The sequence below is a fragment of the Cajanus cajan genome, chromosome 8 (genome assembly GCF_000230855.2).
Source record: "Cajanus cajan strain Asha chromosome 8, NIPB_CcT2T_4, whole genome shotgun sequence".
In the NCBI taxonomy this organism is placed as follows: domain Eukaryota; kingdom Viridiplantae; phylum Streptophyta; class Magnoliopsida; order Fabales; family Fabaceae; genus Cajanus; species Cajanus cajan.
This window is the reverse complement of record NC_138524.1, coordinates 43,939,465-43,946,964: the sequence shown is the minus strand read 5'-3', so window position 1 is coordinate 43,946,964 and position 7,500 is coordinate 43,939,465.

The window sequence follows — 7,500 nt, the reverse complement described above, 5'->3', positions numbered from 1 at the left end:
ATTCCCTTGGCAAAAAATTCTCTAATTTGGTGAGCACAAAGATATGATTTTTCTAAACAATACTGCAAAAAATCAGATCAAAATTCGATCTGTAGCTCCCAAAAAGGGACTTATGTCTGCTCAGAAAAAAGGTATCTACTTGTACAAAATTCACTTTTGCATATTAGCCTATTATAGGGGGAGGGTGTGTCTCAGCAGAAACCCAGCGCACCTTGGCTGGTCTGGGCGAGCCACGGGGCCTTTCCCTCACACTCCGTGGGCATTTCTAAGCCTGCGTTGTGTTCTCCCGTGGCAAATTTTGAATCAAAATTTTTCATCAATCAAACCGAAAATTTGACCGACTTCGGCCGATTTTTTTGAAAATTTTCGAAAAACTCCAGATTCGTTCTATCATCATTCTAACCCATATTTTGGCCTATCCAGCCTTCGTTTTGCCAGATTTTAGCCATCTTGACCCAGCCGAGGGACGGTTTATGCTCTTTTGAGCTAATTTTTGGTGGGTTTTCTCTTTATTTTTCATCCATCACCGAGTTTGCACCAAATATGCCTTACCCTATAACTCGTCCAGCCCATTTTCCCTTTGATCACCATTATTTCCCAAAATTGCACCAAATCTAGCCTAGTTTCTACCTTGCCTAACCCACCCGAGGGACGGTTTATGCTCTTACGAGCTAATTTTTGGTGGGTTTTCCCTTTGTTTACCACTACTGACCGAATTTGCACCAAATATGGCCTACCCTTTCACTTGTCCAGCCCATTTTCCCTCAGTTCATAATCCTTGCCCAAAATTGCACAAAATCTAGCATATTTTCTATCTCTCCCAACCCACCCGAGGGACGGTTTATGCTTTTTTGAGCTAATTTTTGGTGGGTTTTCCTTTTTGTTTATCATCCTTGATCGAGTTTGCACCAAATATGCCTTACCCTATATCTTTTCTAGCCTATTTTCCCTTTGATCATCATCCTTGCCCAAAATTGCACAAAACCTAGCCTACTTTCTTTCTTGCCCAACCCACCTGAGGGACGGTTTGATGGAATAACACTAAGGCCGAGAAGAACAAGAGGTGATATATTAAAGGAGGCAAGAGGAATGGGTTAGTGAGGCCACTTTTGGACCTTAGCTCTTAAGTTCTTTTTAATCATAGAATTTATTTTACTTGTATTTCCAATTTTACCCTTGTATTTTGGGGTGTTTAGGACTTAGAATTTATTTTCCCTTGTATTTCCCTTTTTACCCTTGTATTATGGGGTGCTCTAGATGATTAGGGTTTTTAATTTTGGGCTAGGGTGTTAACTAGAAGGGTGACGCATTTTTTTGGTGTTCATTGGATCTATTTTTGGTGTTAGAAAGGCTTAGGCCCAAGTGGACGGCAAAGGTTGCATGGTCTTATCATGCACCTAGATATAGCCAATCTAAACCCAAAGATTCCATCCTTGGCCACCAAGTTTCATCTAGGGTTCATTTGCATTTCATTTGGAATGCATTTGCTTACTCCAAATGCAACCCTAGATGCCTCCCTTCCTATAAATACCCAACACCCCACACCTTGTAAATACTTTGGATATTGAATATAAAGAGAGCCTTTAGTGCCTTTATATCTTTCCTTAGTCACCTTTGGCTATTTTCGGCCAAACCCTACCATCTCCACCTTGAGAGAAACAACCCTAGAAGTGGCCTTCATCATCATGAAGTGAGCCAACCCTAGAGTACCATTCTCAAGCATTTCCTCAAACACCTTCTACCCAACCTTCATTTTCGTCCATTCCATCATCATCCACCCTAAAACCTTGGTCCACCTTTCAAGAACTTGATCCTTGGAGAAGGCGTCCTCCTCCTTGCTCATCATCTCAAGTTCATGCAAGTAAGGATGCCATCAAGTGGTATCAGAGCTTAGGTTATCTTCAAGGCTAACTAGCTTCCTTTCCATTTCTTTGAGTCTTTTCTTTTTTTTGAGTCTTGATTTGCGTCATCTTTAAGTTCATTATCATCCATTAAATCCTTGTTAAAAATGTCTTCTTATGTTGCTCCATGGTTCATTGCTTATTCATGAGCCTCCTTTTGTGCTTTAGGGTTTTTCTTGAGTTTTAGGTTCTTGTGTGCCATTTTTGTATTTACTCTTGTTGCTGGAAAAATATATTATGAACATCAAGAACATGTCTTCCATCTCTTTTTGATCTTTTTACCTTTAAAGTTTTGTCAAAAGTTGTGTTTATCTCACCCATCTCAAAAAGACAAAAATCTATATGTATGATGCACCCATTTAATGTATGAGAAAAATGAAAATATTTGATGTATGTGATTTTCCATGAGGTGGCTGAAAATTTACTGCACCATTTAGAAGTCATTCATGCATGTTGATTAGTCCTTGGCATGCTCCAAATTTGTGTTAAAATCTATGTGTTATTTCCTTCCTACACATACATGATTGGCCACCTTTCCATGCACATCATTACATGATTATTCTTTTGTCCTTTTATGCACATGTGTGAGTGATAAGTTTTATGTGTGAGTGCTGGAATCTTTGAAAAAAATCTGCACCAAAAAGAAAATAGTATAAGACACACTCCACTCACAAAATGCTTCTATACCCACTCATGTGTTGCCACTTGTCTCTCTATTTTTGACTCCTTATATGTGCTGAATTTTTAATCACCCACAAGTGTAAAAACCAAGCAACATTTAAAAATAAAATAGAAGAAAAATCTGGACAAAAATATTGAAAAAAAAACGTGACCAAAAAGGCCAAAAGAAAATAAAAGAAAACAAAACGATTTGTTGCTAGACTTGTGGACATTGACCTAATTACCCTTGCACATTGGAGTTGGACTTGGACTGAATTTTTGGACCTTATTGGACCCTCTTTGAGACACAAAACCGTGGCTGGACCTTTACCAAAAAGGACTTAAGTTTACCATTGCAAAACCTTTAAAGACTTATTCCATTCTAGTGCCATTCTAGGATTTTCTCTTTTGAGTGCTAGCCTTTTTTAATGTGTCTTAATTTTTGCTTGTCTTCCTTGAAATTCTTATGTTTGTCTCATTAATCTCTCTTTGAGTTTAGATTTTTAATTGAGCTTTTTCAGTTTTTATTCCTTTGGCCTCCTTCTTGTTCTTGGTTGGTTTGTTGTCTTTGAGTGTAGGTGAAGTACTATCTCCAAGATACCCTTAGCAAAATTTCTTTGGGGGATTGAGTGGAGACTAAATCCGTGAGGTCCCAAGTGCTTTGGAGAAGGATATCATATCTCAAAGAGTGCAAACACCAAAGGAGAGGACTAACTTTGTTTGTTCCTTGTGAAGGGGAGCCAAATTGGAGGAGTTGAAGACTTGAAAATTTTGTTTTCCTAATTGTTTCTTTCTTGTGAATTTTCGGCCATTTGTATTTTGGCCTTTGCTTTCTTTTATCTTGGTTTGTAATTGGCCATTTTTAACCTCTTCATTTTGGTTTTAGTTCGTGTAGTTGAAGGTGATTTGAAAACCTTCACCTAGGACTTCGACTAGTATATGTTTTAAGTGTTTTTCTTTTGCATGTTTTAAAGATTTTAGTAGTATAATTGCTTAGGACTTTATTTTTGTCTCAATTTCCGTTTAGAAGGCTTGCTTTTGCCTACTAGGGGGAACGTGCACACACACACACTTTATTTTTGTGCCAAATTGTTTTGTGAGAAAAGTAGAAAAGGCTTAGTGATTTTTACTTGATAAGGCTTGGTTATTAAGTGATTCCTAGTAGTCCACCTCCCTTTGATAGTTCACTTTGTACACTTAGACCTTTTTCTACCTATCTTGCACCTTTAAAACCATTTGTGAAAATTTTTTTATCACTCATTCTTTGTGAAAACCTTTTTCAAACCTTTTTGAAAACAACTTTGTGAAAACCTTTTTGATCAAAGATGAGTGATCATTCTAGTGTACATGGTCATAATTATTGTAGTACTAGGTCTAGTGTTAGGGATGAACTTAGGGAATTGAAAGAGTACTTAAGAAAAAAAGAAGAGGAAAACATAAAAAGAGAGGAAGAAATTAGAAAAAGGGAAAAAGAAAATGCAAGGAATAATGAGGAAATAAAACAACTACTTGCAAAATTAGTTGAGGGGAGAGAAACTAGTGGATCCCAACCTAGGATTGTTCCAACTAGATCTCAAAAAGGCAAAGAAGTTAGAGTTCCTAGGAGTATGCATGAGCAATGTCGCCACCCGCCGAAACGGACCTTGGCATTCGCGACGATGGTCGGACTCTTTTTAAGAGTTTGGAAAATGATGGATTGTTAGAACGACTTATTCTCAAACTGAGACCTCGTCGAACTAACAATTTTATTAAATGATTCACCAATCCATGTTAATCCCAAGCGGGACCCTCCATGGATTAGTGGTTTTCGCAAAAAGAAGGGTTCTTGGAGTCGCCACCAATGTTTTACTCAAAACATTGGAAAAAGGGATAAGGCAATTGATTTTCGCAAATCAACCTTGGCCATTACAACCAGAGTTGGGTAAGGGAGTCGGTTACGTGCGGGGAAGGTGTTAGCACCCCACAACGCCCCTTTCGGGTTCCCTATGACAGATTATTTCATTAATAATAGTGTAAAATTACTAAATTACCCCTATTTATTAAAAACGGCTATGAATAAGATATCTACATGATGAATAAATTAAGCATGCGATACAACAATCAGAAAGCAGTAAAAGGAAGGATTTTGAAGAAGAAACCTTTGAAGCGTGCTTTTATATATTCAAATGTTAGGAGGCTTTTTGGCACTCCCTCCCACTACACGCTCGCTCGCTCCTTCCCTAAAAATTAATCTTTACTATGGAAATCAAAAAGATTTCCCTTCGACTAGTTCGAATTCTCAAGCTAAATGCTCAGAACTCAAGAACTTCGTCGGATCGGCTCTCAGAGAGAATTCTAGGGCAGAACACTGCTCAAAAACCCCAGAATACTCAAGAAGAGAGTCCAAGAAGTGTGAAAAAGTGTGGAATGACGTCCAAATGACGTCCTATATATAGGAGTGAGGCGCAGTACGGCCTCTGACATCAATACGGCCCGTACTGAAGATTTGAACTACAGTACGGCCGTATTGAATTCAGTACGGCCGTACTGAAGTTTCAAAAACTTCAGTACGGCCGTATTGGTTTCAGTACGGCCGCACTGAAGTTCAAAAACTTCAGTACGGCCGTATTGGTTTCAGTACGGCCGTATTGTAGTTCAAATTGTTCAGTACGGCCGTACTGAACTTCTAGGAGGCCGTATTGAGCTTCAATCCTCCCACATCTTTATTTTAAGCTACTCTAAGACCTCTAAACCTACAGATAATCATCCTAGGGTCTTCCAGGAGTCCTTCTGGCTGACTTTCCTTCGGTCTTTGAGAGTCTTCGAGTCTTATTTCCGACCCGGACAATTTTAGGGGTCTACAAGCAAGAAAATACAACAAGAGAGGAGGAACTTAGAAGGAAAGAAAAAGAAAAGAAAATAGAAAAGAAAGAAAAAATAAAGAAAAGTATAGAGAAAGTTAAAGAGTGGCTAGAAAATGAAAAACAACAACCAACACTCTTAGAGAAGAGTAAGGAGGATAATGTTTCTTTCAAAGGGCTTATGCTTGAAGAGAGTCACTTTCCCATTGAAAATGATTTTAAAAAGACTTTCTTCATTCATCAAGACCTTAACTCTTTCTCTCACGTTGCCACTAGTCATGAAGTGGAGATTCAAAAACAAATCCTTTTTAAAGAAAAAGAATCTCAACTTCAAGATTTAGTGAAGAAGAAGTGGACTTCACTTAGTCCCACTTCTTGTGCTACTTCCTTGGTGGTGCCCAAGGAAGATAAGCCTTCTTTCTTTAAGACTCTTTCTACTTTAGTTTTCTTCATAAAGCACCCAACTTTTGGTTTGTATGGTTTGTTGGATACATCTCATGGTGTTGTATCTTCTATTTTTTATCTTGAAGGAAGTTCAAACTTATTTGAACTTAACTTGAATACTTTCCTACAAGACAAACTTAGATTATATGAGTTTCCTAGACTCCTCTTAACACCTTTTTCTCATATGTATCTAACAAATTATGCAATACAAAGTTGTTTAGATAATTTTTTAGTTAAGTTTTCTTTATTTTCCAATACATACCTAGGTCATTACATTGGGCACTTCCAACAAGATATTTTAGTTTTTAGGACTAATACATTAGTGTGCGATAGTTTTAGTCTTTTTACCTTTTTAGGTTTTAGTTATACACCTAGACTTCACCGTGGGGAGGATCCTATCCTTAACATTAGAAAGTCTAGTCCTTTTAATTTAGACAATCTTTTTAGCATTTTTAGTAGAACTCCTCTTAGGATACACTTTCCATTTCTATCATATACTATTACCTCTAATGCTTATTTTTATGTTTTTGTTGGTCATGATGCCCACCATGAGGAACCTCTTGATTTGAGGTCAAATCCTTTTCAAGAGGGAGGGAATGATGGAATAACACTAAGGCCGAGAAGACCAAGAGGTGATATATTAAAGGAGGCAAGAGGAATGGGTTAGTGAGGCCACTTTTGGACCTTAGCTCTTAAGTACTTTTTAATCATAGAATTTATTTTACTTGTATTTCCAATTTTACCCTTGTATTTTGGGGTGTTTAGGACTTAGAATTTATTTTCCCTTGTATTTCCCTTTTTACCCTTGTATTATGGGGTGCTCTAGATAATTAGGGTTTTTAATTTTGGGCTAGGGTGTTAACTAGAAGAGTGACGCATTTTTTTGGTGTTCATTGGATCTATTTTTGGTGTTAGAAAGGCTTAGGCCCAAGTGGACGGCAAAGGTTGCATGGTCTTATCATGCACCTAGATATAGCAAATCTAAACCCAAAGATTCCATCCTTGGCCACCAAGTTGCATCTAGGGTTCATTTTCATTTCATTTGGAATGCATTTGCTTACTCCAAATGCAACCCTAGATGCCTCCCCTCCTATAAATACCCAACACCCCACACCTTGTAAATACTTTGGATATTGAATATAAAGAGAGCCTTTAGTGCCTTTATATCTTTCCTTAGTCACCTTTGGCTATTTTCGGCCAAACCCTACCATCTCCACCTTGAGAGAAACAACCCTAGAAGTGGCCTTCATCATCATGAAGTGAGCCAACCCTAGAGTACCATTCTCAAGCATTTCCTCAAACACCTTCTACCCAACCTTCATTTTCGTCCATTCCATCATCATCCACCCTAAAACCTTGGTCCACCTTTGAAGAACTTGATCCTTGGAGAAGGTGTCCTCCTCCTTGCTCATCATCTCAAGTTCATGCAAGTAAGGATGCCATCACGGTTTATGCTCTTACGAGCTAATTTTTGGTGGGTTTTCCCTTTGTTCACCATCCTTGCCCGAATTTGCACTAAATATGGCCTACCCTTTCACTTGTCCAGCCCATTTTTCCTTTGTTCATCATCCTTGCCCAAAATTGCACCAAACCTAGCCTAGTTTGTATCTTGCCCAACCCACCCGAGGGACGGTTTATGCTCTTACGAGCTGATT